This window comes from Balaenoptera musculus, chromosome 1 (genome assembly GCF_009873245.2).
Source record: "Balaenoptera musculus isolate JJ_BM4_2016_0621 chromosome 1, mBalMus1.pri.v3, whole genome shotgun sequence".
NCBI classification, from domain to species: Eukaryota; Metazoa; Chordata; class Mammalia; order Artiodactyla; family Balaenopteridae; genus Balaenoptera; species Balaenoptera musculus.
This window is the reverse complement of record NC_045785.1, coordinates 52,440,932-52,454,568: the sequence shown is the minus strand read 5'-3', so window position 1 is coordinate 52,454,568 and position 13,637 is coordinate 52,440,932. Positions and strand designations below refer to the sequence as shown.

Below are 13,637 nucleotides of genomic sequence, written 5' to 3'. Positions count from 1 at the left end.
GAGAGGCGTGGGAGTGGAGGTCGGCGCTCAGCCGAGCGTGGCCACGTTACAATGATCATGCCACCGAGTGCCTCCCCACTCCTGCTCTTCCCCCAGAGCCGAAAAGCTCTTCCCAAACATGACTCAGGTTCACAGTAAATCTATCATGTAGATTTACTGTTCCGATTGTGCAGGTAGATAAAATCTGGTAAGGAAAAAAAATAACATTGAAGTGAAAAGTTCAGTAATTTCAAAAATTCTCCCAGAGACCTCCTGCAAGAGAACGACAGAAGATGTGCTACTTTGCCAGAAACGAATTCCCAAACTAACCTTTCCAGTCAAGGAGCCCTTTAGGCACTGGACGGTACTTGCCCCCTGTGCCCATTCCCACCCCCCCCGCGGGTAACCTCTATGCCAGGCCCCGAGCACAGGTCTTCGCTTCGGACCTTCTCTGTTCCCTGTCCAGGGTCCTTCCTTCTGTCCTTTCCAGTCCCGTTTCCTGCCTCCCTCCACCCACCCCTCCAGCCAGTCTCTCTCTCCCTCTCTCCCTCTCCACCTGTGTTCGATCCCGATCCCCGACAAGAATGAGGGCAGACCCCTACTCTCTCAAAGGCTATGCAAAGCAGCAGCTCTCCCCACTCCATTCACTGGATTAAGAGGAAGGAAGTGGGTACACTCAACTGCAACCGCAACTACCCCGCCTGGCAGCCGGAATGGAAGCGTGTGTATTGAGCCAAACAAGTGAGGCGCGGAGGCGGGACCTGGACAGAGCGCAGAGGAGGTTGTGGCATCTCGGTTCTCAGATTCTTGACAGAAGAGAGCAGAGAGTACAGTAAGATGCAACTCAGCACCGGACTGTGAGGCAGGGGCCTGGGTTCAAGCCTCAGCTCAGTCACTGGCTGCCCTGGGACTCTGGCTGCTCTGATTACACTACAAAGATCCCGTTCCTACACTTTGACCTTCTGGGAACACCTGCTTTTCAACTGTATTGGTCCAGGAGTCATCTTTTCCTTGTGCACTGTGTAGATGTGATACTGGCAGGGATAAAACTGTTCATATCCCTCACTGAGGTTAGAAGGAGCTTGACCATGGAAAAAGTCAGAGACCTAAATTCTCGTCTGTGTGACATCAGGGGTCACAACTTTACTTATCTGCAGAACAGGCCTCAGTATACCGGTTGTTATAATATTATTATATTATTTGGGGGACGAAATAACAAACATAGAGACAGATCTTTGAAATATTGGCCTAAAATGTAAGCAGCATCATTAAGGGAGGCATTGGTGTGACCTAGATGTCACCCGACGGGGTTAGGGTTTCATCGGAGCCAACTGCCCTGGATAAAAATGGAATGATTTCCCCAAGTCCAGTCAAGGCTCTTACGTGCCATCCCTGAAAGCACAAACTAGGGATCAGTGAACAATGCTTTCCTCCTCCTTCTGAAAATGTGGTAGGATTTAGGGTTTTATGGCAACAAAACTTGTCTTTGTTAAGACGTGACTTGCAAAACAAACCCACATGGGGGAGTTGGCAGTTTCAAATGACAGTACTTTTTTTTTAATGCTGAAACAGCAAATGCTTTTTATGTTCAGATTTGTTTCCTTCTATATTTGTAGATTAAATTTACAACTAAGCAATATTCACTACTACAAACAATTAGACTCTTCCTGAATATTCTTCCAGGGGAGGTGAGTTGGAAGCTTCTCGGTAGGGCTGGGTTGGGGGATTGTGCAAAGGTGAAATCCTACAGCATTAAGGGTCTCTTGTCAAAGGTCTTATCAATGATTTGGATGTGAACATAACATATGGGACCAGCAGAGCTACTAGGCTTCCCTGTCAGGAATCTATGCTTCTGGGAGAGAGGTAGTATCATTCTAACACAGAAAATTTAATCCATTTTTTACCTTTTAGTAATGGCTTTAAAGATGGTGATTTCATAAGCAAAGATTCCTGAAGACATATTTAAGAATGTGTCATAAAATCAAGCACGCAAACAAAATCACTTACTTTGTTTTCAGATGAATTCTACTTGGTAGTGCTCTCCTAGTAATTGAGATTTAAGAACAAACTCAGAACTCGTACACACAGTGCCGATTTGGAACAGTTCCATACCTATCACTTTATTATATTTTAATGCAACCAGTTACAGATTGGATGATGGTTATGTGTCCTTTGGCTTTTTAAATACCCTTTTCTCTTGTTAAATCACCCTATGGCTAGGAGATCCCATTGTTCACTTTGCAAGAATGGTGGCAAATTCAAATGACACATATTAACTTTCTTTCTGATTCTGCAATCACAAAAATCTTGCAAAGATGCCACCTTGTGCTATCCTAAAGGCAGTTCAGTTAAAAAAAAAATTACTCGAAGACTTTCTTTTCCTTTAAAGAAGTGAATTGTCTGAGCTGAAATATGGCTTCCTGTTCTACTGCATCAGCTTTCTGTGTTGTTCTCCAGGAACAGGTTTACAAGTTCAAGTTCAGGTTTAAACTAAATAAAACACTCCTCAGGAGTTTATAACTGAGCCTCATTTACATGTGCTCCCTCTGAACTCTACCGGCCTCTGTACACTAGTTTCCAAGGCTTGGGGGAGGAATGTTTTACAGTTGGAATCTGTACTGCTTTCTCAGGCATTTTAGACTCAGAGGCCAGGCAACAGCAAGCTTTAGTTAGTATTAAAAGTTTCCTCAGATGTACTATAAAGTCAAAGAAAGAGGGGAAGAAAGACAAGGCCAGGCCTGGAGAACTGAATCTTCTTAATTTTCCCGATAAGGCTTTCGTGGTAACATTCCAGTTAAAACGATTCTGGATGCATATTCTAGAATTCCATAGTCATGACTTTAGATTTCTCTGAAATCATTTTCAACTCTTTGTGGAAAGTGGTCAATGCATATTTATTCCCTCCAAATATAAGACCTAGGGTTTGTGTAAACTGGTTGTCTGACTTGAAAAATGCAGTTAAAAAGTGTTATGAAGATAAATGTCCCCAACTCAGAAGGGACTCCTTATTATGTTTATGAAAAAACCTAAGGGATTTTTGAGGTCAAAAAGATCTCAGGGATTTTCCAGCCAACAAAGTTACACTAGAGAGGAAGAAACGGCTATTTTTGGTTTAGAAGCTTGAAGGGTTGAAGTAGGGGTTCTGAGATGCTCATAGAAACCAATCTGGAGAGAACTGGCTTCCTGGCTGACTGAGATTAAGACTCAATCTCCTTGCTAAGAAGGGTCCTGGAGTTCAGAGAAAGCAGTGATGGTCTTTGTGGACAGAAATGGAAGGAGAGCCGGACAAACAATACCAGGAACTCTGCCACTCAACTTCTCTGTGAATTTGAGTTTAGCAAGAAAGTGGGTACAGCAAAAATAAACCAATGCTTCAACACCTGAGTGTTACTCTATAGCATCTTGGCCCTGGAGCAGTTCTTTCCTGATAGGTGAGCATACCCGGCATTGCAGGGTAAGGCATTCCCAGTACTCCAGCTTCAGCAGCTGCATCCCTGCACAGTGACAGGTGATAAGTCAGATAAATAGCTCAAAAGAAAGCACTGCTGTGGGGATTCAGAGAAGAAACTACCTGGCTCAGGGAAGATGGACTGAGTCTGTTGTGAATCTGGTCTCAGTTTGTGCCTCTGATTAAGAACACCTTCCTAGCACCGTGGTTGTGAGGATGAAGTGAAGTAATACATGAAAATATGGAAGTGTTTTGTCTTTTAACTTAAACTAAGCTGTTAAACTAAGGTGATGCTGTTTTTATGCATGTGTCTTCCTTTCTGACATGGGGAAGACAGAAACCTTATCTCTATATGCTAGCCCATATAGGCCTAGTACATAATGGGCAGTCACTTTTCTTGGATAAATACAATAACAGCCTGAATATGCTGGCTATATCCTCTTTTCTCTCAATCTCTTGAACTTAGCCTAGCTCAAATGCTAGACACATTAAGGATTTTTAAAAACCAAATTAAATGTGAATATGCGTCCAAATAAAACCCTTTGCTATGAACATAGTAAGTTTCTTCTATTGGATAAAGACGTGAATAAAAGTAGAATCCACATAGATGACATTCTGTAGAAATGAACGATAAAATTAGTCTCTTTGGGAGCGGCAGTTTACTTATGACGACTGAATGAAATCAGTACTCACAACCCTAAGAGTTTCTCTGCCTTTGGCCAGGAACGATTGGCCAAGCTGCGGAAAGATAATAATCTGCATATGTGATAGTCTCTACTATACCATTGGTCACTCAATCCCAAATTACTGAGAATCACATGTTCTCTCCTTTGTCTAGTTTTTGTTTCTCTTCTTTCTTACTTATAAATATCTATCCAATTTTGACTCATTCTCCACTATCCTTTGAACTTCTGCCTTAAGGGTTGTTGCAGGAAACAAAGTAAACATAACTGCCAATGTCAATTTTTTTTTTTTTAAGTAACTCTGGCAAAATGGTGGATGGGAGGAATTCGATACTCAAATGCTTTGCAGATTTTCCTGAGGATTTAATCTATCCACGCAGATCTTAATTCTTCTGAAGACAAAATAATTTGATAGTTGACCTGATAGTTCAAAAAGTTTTACAGTCATCAGTGTGTTGGTAGACTGATGCAGATCTAATGTTATTTCATTCATGCTGATTCTTAGGGCAAAACAGTACTCTCATCCTTCAGCAATTTTCTTTTAGAAACAGAGGCCACCAATTTGGAAACATGCTCGTTGGATGGAGCTACATGGAAGGCACAGGATGAAGAGGGCAAGCTATTTCCTGGACACAAATCAGGCACTTGGAGAAGCTGCCTTCTCTCTCCTGCTCCCTTAGAGTTATTCAGTGGGTACAATCCCTCATCTTACTACGGAGCTTAATTCTGTGCCTGGTTCTTATTCAAAGCAAGCAGCCAGGAAGGGGTGCAGAGGGACAGTCCAGATTTGACATCACTGTCCCCAGAACTGAGGAGCACTAGTGAATTCCATAAGGAGTGTCATTCGGCAGTTCTTGTTTTACAAAGGTCATTGTGATGCAAGGCTCAGGGGAAGAGCCAAGCAAATAGCGTTCCTGGAAGATGGTGGGGGTGGGTTAAGGGAAAGGATTATGTTATTAGGAGGGAGGGGTGAAGAGAATTTGGTACATCTTTAGACTTCGACAGGAAAAAATATTTGGGAAGAAGCCAGCAGAGAGATACAGCCTGGCCCTAGCTGAATGGTAATGATGGAACTAATAGCAACATTGAGAGCTATCCAGATACCAGAGAGAACAACTGGCAGATATTAAAATCATTATAAGATGTGAAATTATACCTCTTGCTGCGTCATTATCACTACATTTCATAATATTTGTCTAGAAAAGCACACAAAGCCTATCAGGTTAAATTAATCCTAATGATCAATTTCAGTTTTTATTCTAATTAAACAATTTCAATTTAATTAATGTGAGCACAGAAATTAGGCAAAATTACAAATGTAAATGTTGAACTTTAAATCAAAGGTCCTCCAGGCTCCCTGCCTCCTATAGAAGTACCTTAAAATATTTGCCTGTGAAAGTACATGGGAGTTTTAACCTTTGTCTGCACTGTGAAGGACAGAAGTTAGAAAAATACACCACCGAAAGCTTCCCCAGAGCACAGACAGAAGCACAGGTTTAAAACCCACCCACCCACACACACACACACACCACACGCACACAATACTAGGTGGTAGTGTGTGAAGATAAATTCTGCACAGTGAACTTTGGAAGCATATGCTTTTGTTCCTCAGGATTCCAATGCACTTGGGTCAGTCTAATGGATATTGAACTTCTATAAAACACCTCTGTAAAATAGAAACTGTGCACCCATATCCTAAGCCACATATTAAACTACCAGTCCCTTCCCTCCCTGGTGTCAGAAACCCTGCCTCTCAGACCTGCTTTGCCTCTGATTAGCTGTGTGGCTTCACAAGTCGTTTCAACTCCCTGAGCTTGGGCCCTCTTGTCTGGAGGGGCTGTTTTATCAAAAGTATACACACTTTATTCCAAAATGCACTTCAAGTCATATCTGAAAAATGATGGGGTGTGGAGGTGACAATCTTTAAGAAAACTATCAGCTTCAGGATTCTGAATTTCTGTAACTTCCCAAAATACCAGCATCTTAAAATGGATTTGAAAATGGCATGGGGTACATGTGTCTGAGTCATCCTATAAACACCTTTAAAGAACCTTTCTTCTCCCTTAATAAAAATCCTAAGGAGATGGGATCCAGAGCTCTACAAGTTTGAAGAAGAAAAGGACCTGTAAATGGATTCTTTCCCTACAAAGAAGGAAAAAGATGGCAAAAATATGAAACAGAAAAAAAGATAATGAAAAGAAATGCATGTTCTTTTTTTTTTTTTGTATTTAAAAAACTTGTCCTGGTGAATCATACTTAATAACATGTCTGTAGTGTCACAGAGTCTTGGTCTTAGAAGAATGTTATATGCAGTGTAAGGTTCTATGTTATTTCTCTTATCCATAAAATAGCCACAACTTCTTTTCCCACAAATAAGCGTTCATCCACGAACCCTCATCATGACTTGTTCACAATTGTATATGAGAATTATTTGACAGCAATCAATCCACTATTACTGTTTGGGGACATTAAAGGAGAACAGCAGAGTAATTTAACAATATAGTTGATTAGTGTAATAATCATCATTAAATTTAGTAATAATAGTGGGATTTCTCCTTATCTTGGTTAATGATCATGGACAATTCATTTCTTGACTGCCAGTGGTAGAAACGGTTTTTAAAATATTAACTTCTGCCTCTTGGGAATGACACTTAGCCCATCACATTTAATTTTTGACCTTCACTGAACAGCATGATCCTAATCTCTTGATTTTATAATCTTAACTAGGAAACATTAAAATATGGATTGACTCCAGTTGGCAGGAATCTTTATGTTCTTTTCACTAAAAAAGCTATAAATCCAATGGTTGACCTTTTATTTCCAGGTCACAAATGACACCCACTCACTTTTGTCCATTCACATAGGATTTATGTTAGGGTCTACAGGTATAAGCCATGAAAGTTGAACTTTAATGAAATGTCTTTCAAAGATGTGCACTTAACCAAAAATGTCCCACAAAAAATTAGCGGCTGGCCTTTTAAAAACATCTATTATATCTTCGGGTTCACTGCTGGCTTCAACTAAATCTATTTTTCACTTGTAGTAAGTTTCTTTTAATAGTAGCATTTTTCTGAGGATATAAATTAGGCTTGTGTTTGGGATGATAATAGTACCTTAGTTCCCAATTTAAGTTTCTAAACTGAAAGATTTCTGAAATGTTCTCTTTACCATCACCATAATTCATCTATCTCCAGCTGAAAAATGTTCCTTGTCCTTTTTCACAGAATCAATCGTATTGATGGGAGGTGTTCTGTGTTGTCAATCAGGGAAATGTGATTTGATGGGACCCCAAAGCAGTGAGATGGGGGAAGGAATACCAAACCCGCTCAGGTCCACGCCATCTGAGTGAGATCAATGTTTCCCATAATACTCTTCCTGTCATGTAGCACCCTGTCACAATTAATAATGTAGAAGGAGCTGATTAACTTAAGTAAAGTGCTCTCTGCTGTGTAAACACATAAAGATCTATGAGGCAAAAAAGGGGGGGGGGACAGGAAAGAACAAAACGTCATTTTTATTTTTCACGTGGCCACGTTCTCACTTTCCATTCTTCTCTTGTAACAATTACTATACCAGCCATTCTGACGGAGTCGATAAATTGATTTGGGTCTTGATGCTGCAGCAAAGCAGACTGATCTGAGACACCATTATCTGCGTTGGAGAGAGTGTGTGTGTGTGGTGGGGCTGCACTTTGGTGGCAGAGGGCAAAGGGGCAAGGTCAGGAGAGGCAAGTCGGCATTGTTCTAGATGGGAAATTAAGGCTCTACACGGAGTTTCTGGAATGGATAGATGCATGCATGTGTGTGCGCATGTGTGTGCATGTTACGTGTGTGCATGTGTGTGTTGGGAATGGATGGAGAAAAAGAAGCCTTCAACTTGGCTAAAGGATGCAGCCTAAGTAATACAGTATGCACCACTTATTTAAGTCCCGGTGGTATTTCAGTCACTCACAGCCATCTGCAATTCAATGAGGATCACCACCCCATTAGAGCCAATCATGTTAGCTGTGTATCTGACAAAATAAACATTCAGAAACTGTGCTCCTAGGTTCATAACTTGTTTTTGCACTGGGATTTTTTTCTTCTCTCCCTCATCCAGCATAAAGTTTAATAGTTTTTTAATATGAAATTATACCATACATAGAAACTCTCCATATACATTCTTCAGTGTATTTTTCCTCACAACCAGAAACTGAAGCTGTTAGCTGAGCTTTAACTTGCTCCTTGGGAGTATGCTAAGTATGTTCTTAATAAATAAATATCATTCCACTAGCTAGTGAGAGAATTAATGGCACAGTTTATGGAAAATGGACATGGGAGGATGGAGGGAGAGACGACGCAGCCCAGGGGAAAAATTACCAGATTACCTCTGGGGTTCTCACCATATTAACATTTCTATGTCTCTACCGGCAATCACGGGTGCCTGGTCCCAAAGATGAAGGAGATGCATCCTGCCTCACTTCTGGTGCTGACGGAGGTTCCATTCTAAGGAGTGAAAAGGCAGCAGCACACGTCAGCTTTCCCTGTGCCAGGATGGGGTGCTGGGGGCTTTACATTCTAACCATATTGAATTTTCACAAAACTCTAAGTGGAATGCAGGAATTAATTTATAATTTTATAAATGTGACATCTAAGGGTCAGAAAGGCTAAAAATTACCCCAAGGTCACTGTAGAAGTCTGCTCAGGCTGCCATAACAAAATACCATAGACTGAGTGGCTTAAACAACAGAAATTTATCTTCTCACAGTTCTGGAGGCTGGAAGTCCAAGACCAAAGTTCTAACTGATTTGGTACCCGGGGAAGGTCATCTTCCTGGCTTGCAAATGGCTGCCTTCTTGCTGAGTCCTCACATGACAGAGAGCATGCTCTCTGGTGTCTTTTTTTTTCTTTTTTTTAGCTGCACTGCGTGTCTTATGGGATCTTAGTTCCCCGACCAGGGATTGAACCTGGGGCCACAGCAGTGAAAGCACTGAGTCCTAACCACTGGACCACTAGGGAATTCCCTGTCTTTTCTTAAAAGACCACTAATCCCATCATAAGGGTCTCACCCTCATCTAAACCTAACTACCTTTCAAAGGCCCCATCTTCAAATACTATCACATTGGGGGTTAGGGCTTCAACATATGAAATTGGGGGGGGGGGTTACAATTTAATCCATATGAGTCATGTACTGATATAAATCAAAATCAAGTCCATCTGGCTCCAAAGCTTCTATTTTCTCTACTATGTTATACTGCCTTGGAGAGGAGAGTACCTCATGACCATAGGTCTTAATGCTGCTACTACCTGTAAAATCTCAGACCTCATGCATGTTAAACCAAGCTAAGTTAAGGTTTCTTCACATATAGAGATCCCGCTGTGCCCTTCACCTGCTTCCCATCTCCCGCAGAATAAAGTCCAAGTGCCTTAGCATTGTATAAAGGCATGTATGTATTCAAGACTAGACCCCGTTTAACTTGCCAGCCTCATTACTCAACATTCTCTGTCATTTACCTTACATTAACCAACACACGAAACAGAATTCTCTGAACACACACCACTGTTTCTCTGCATGTGCTGTTCCCCTCTCCTGGAATGGAACTATTTCTGTCTCCTTCCAAACTAGCTCATGTGAAATCTCCTCTAGAATATCTTCCATGAATTTCCTGCTTCTCCCCCGGGTTAATTACCTACTCTCTGTACTACCTGTAGATTATACATACTTCAACTGTTTCCCTTACCATATCTTACTATAATTTGTTTACTTTTCTCCTTAAAAGTCTGTGAGCAATGGATGGCAGGGATTGGATCATATATATCAGTAGTACCCTGGTGTGGTAGGTACCAGGCATATAGTATGTGCTCAGTAAATTCTGGTTTCACAATCACATAGCTGGTGAGTGGGACAGATGAGCTAGGAACCCAGATATTTTGACTCCTAGTCCAGTGCTCATTTTACTCTACCAAGATGCACTACGGTCAGTTCCCTTACTAGACCTTTCTATTGTATTGTCTTTCCATTCCCCCCACCCCTGACCCCCGGTACGACTGCTTCCCCAATACACATACATACACACTTGGCCATAGAGCCACGGACGGGAGATTGTACTTGAGAGGGGCAGAACCTGTGTTCCACGAAGGCTGCCTTAAATGCAAGGCTGCCCTGGGCTGCCCTGGGCCGCAGCTCCATTTAGCCCAACACATTCCGATTCTGGGGGTGGGGGGGCAGTGGGGTGGGAGGGGTGGCAGCATGTGCGGGGAAGGGAGAGTGTGAGGGCGAGGAACACCGGACCAGGACAGCCTGTCCTAACCCAGTGTCCCAGCTCCAACCCAGGGATCCAGCTTATCACAAGATCATGTGGTTCATTAGTTAATGTGTAAAGCATTTGGAAAGTGAAAAGCCAATTAGAAGTGCTAAGTTACTTTGTCTCTGCTATAAAGGAAGCGATGTGAAGCCTAAGGAAAAATTCTCAGGTGAATATTTTGGGGGAAGCCTGCACTGTGGAATGCAACTCAAGGAATAGGCTCCAACGAAAGGCTATACCCCCCAAAACATAGGCCACTGATAAAAGAATGTGTCTTCGTCCTCAATAAACAAACAGGAAGGTAAACAAGTGGGTGTGGGAAAAGTGGCCAGGAAGAATCATTGAAAACTCACGTGAGATCTTTGAGAATCTCACATTAGACAATAGGCTCTGGCCTTGGAACTGTGTGTATCTGTGGAACCTTCAAGGTCTTAGACTCATTAGAAGGCCTGGGAAAGCCTGTGTCCTAAAGGAACCCCTCCTAATGCGAACGGTCATTATTTAGAGTGCAGAAACATTTGGTAAAGCAAATTCTTCCCCGGTATGGGATTTTCACATGCAGGGGCTTTGTGGAAAGTGGGAACCCCACCTGTACTGCCTTCTCTCCTCAGAGCATGTAGCAGGGCCAATGCACTCATTTTCCTGTTCTCTGAACTCTGTTGACTCAAGCTCAGCAAAACCAGGCTCTTTTCTTTTGCAAAGGAAGCATCTGGTTCCAAGTCATAAAAGAGAAACCCAGAACCTATTGCTGACTGTTTGATAAGCACCTGGGAGGGCACGAGGAGGGCACTGTTTCCCAGAGTTCCCCTGCAATTACAAAGGCACATGTCCTTCAACACAGCCTTTTCAGAGTCCTCGTTTACCAGAAGTACCTTGACCCAGCCCTGTGGAAGCTGGTCTGCAGAAAACTCCAGTACTTCTGCCCAAATCCTGGACTCCAACAGAGGGCTGAAATGAGATGATCACTGTACACTCATACATGCACACAGCATACCTGTCTCCTAGACGCACAGGGAGTGAGTGTGGAGGAAAGGCACTGGAAGGAGACAAGCAGCAAGAGAGGAAAGGAGTCAAGTGCAAGAACAGGAGTTGAAAACAGCATGAAACCTACCAGGGAATGGGAAAAAGGAAGATGGCAGATACTGTTAACAGTCTACCCACTATCTATTGCCCCTTCTTTCTGCAATTTTGTTTAGGGAAGACAATGTGACCAACCCTGGGTAAATGAGTCATGATCATAGCCAATCAAGATAGTTTTGTGTTGGCTTTCTTGGCATCCTTTGCAACTAAAGATTAAAATGTGACCAGTTTTAGTCAATGAGACCCAAGTAGAAATTTGCTAACAGGAAACAGGGAAGGAATAAGGCAGGATCTTTGTTCCCTGATGTAAGAGGAATAATGGGGAAGGATATGGGTATGATGCCTGGAGCTGCAGCAGTCATTTTGCAGTCAGAGGCACCTGCTTGTGGATGCTAAGAATGGTAGAGCAGAACGTTAGAAAGAGCAAGGTTCCTGCTGGCATCATGTAGCAGCTGAAACAATGCCAACAACCACTCAATGACAGTTTTCTTGCTATGTGAGGAAAAAAAAAAAAACCTGATTAGCTTAAGCCACACTTAATTGGGTTTTCTTCTATGAGGTAGATACTTTATCACCTTCATTTCATAGATAAGGAAACAGAATTTTAAAGGGTAACATGTCCAAGATCACTCAGATAAATGGCACAGCCTGGACGTGAAAACAAGTCTATCGTACTCTCTAATTCATGACTTTTTCCTTGTTCCCCTAAAGAAATCAGACCATGAGCATCAAGAGCATTTCCCTTAGGAACCCCCCTCCGCTGCTGGTGGGAATGTAAGTTGGTGCAGCCACTGTGGAGAACAGTATGGATTGTCCTCAAAAAACTAAAAATAGAGTTGCCATATGATCCAGCAATCCCATTCCTGGACCTATATCCAGACAAAAATATAATTCAAAAAGATACACACACCTCCTATGTTCATAGCAGCACTATTCACAATAGCCAAGACATGGAAACAACCTAAATGTCCATCGACAGATGAATAGATATAAAGAAGATGTGGTACACATATAGAATGGAATACTACTCAGCCATAAAAAAAGAATGAAGTAATGCCATTTGCAGCAACATGGATGCAACAAGAGATTATCACACTAAGTGAAGTAAGTCAGAAAGAGAAAGACAAATACCATATGATATCACTTATATGTGGAATCTAAAATATGACACAAAAATGAACTTTTATGAAACAGAAACAGACTCACAGACATAGAGAACAGACTTGGGTTGACAAGGGGGAGGTGAGAGTGAGAAAGAGATGATGTGGGAGTTTGGGGTTAGCAGATGCAAACTATTATATATAGAATGGATAAACAACAAGGTCCTACTGTATAGCACAGGGAACTATATTCAATATTCTGTGATAAACCATAATGGAAAAGAATATATATAAAAAAAGAATGTATATATATGTATAACTGAATCACTTTGTTGTACAGCAAAAATTAACACAACATTGTAAATCAACTACATTTCAGTTTAAAAAAAAAAGAGCATTTCCCTCAGTATCCTGAAACCTCCACTGATTGGAAACATCATTATCAAAACACATTTCAGGGCTGGAAATTTTGACGGCAGTTCTGCATTTGATACTATGGTTTTCTGACTTCACTGTAAGGCTATCATCAAATTCTGATCTAACTCCTCTCAGCTCTTTACACCCATTCACAGCTTCTTGTTTCAATCTCTTCCCCCACTTCATTTTCTATCCCACTTTTCCCACAATCTCAAGGGCTAATTAAATAAATACCAGACGTTTGGTCCTTTCTCTTCTTCCACGAAATCTAAAATTTCCTGCGAAATCTCCCTTTTCTCTTCCCCTTCTCCATTGCCACTGATCTCATTTAAATACCGGAAAAGAAGCAAGCATGAAAGGAACCACTATTTATTGTGCACCTACTGTGTGTCAGATCCCACGTAAGCACCTCACCTTAATTCTTTCAACGATCATCAATTCGCTTCAAGTAAGAGGTTTCCCCAAATTTTTTTGGAGCAAGGCAACAAACAAACAGAAAGGCTAAAACCAAACCAAAATATGCCATTAAACATGACGGGATCTCCGAAGTACTAAAAACTGAGGGAGAAAAAGGAGACCAGTACCTAGAACTGAGGCTCTTGCTTGGTTCAGAAGTGAAATTTGTGGCCGAGGACAACTAAAACGCG

General features: G+C 41.7%; 1 protein-coding gene across 5 annotated transcripts in view; it reads right to left on the bottom strand.

Annotated features, from left to right (window-relative positions):
- NFIA (nuclear factor I A) overlaps positions 1 to 13,637 on the bottom strand; it is a 376,875-nt gene that overhangs the window by 15,827 nt on the left and 347,411 nt on the right. The window lies entirely within an intron of this gene.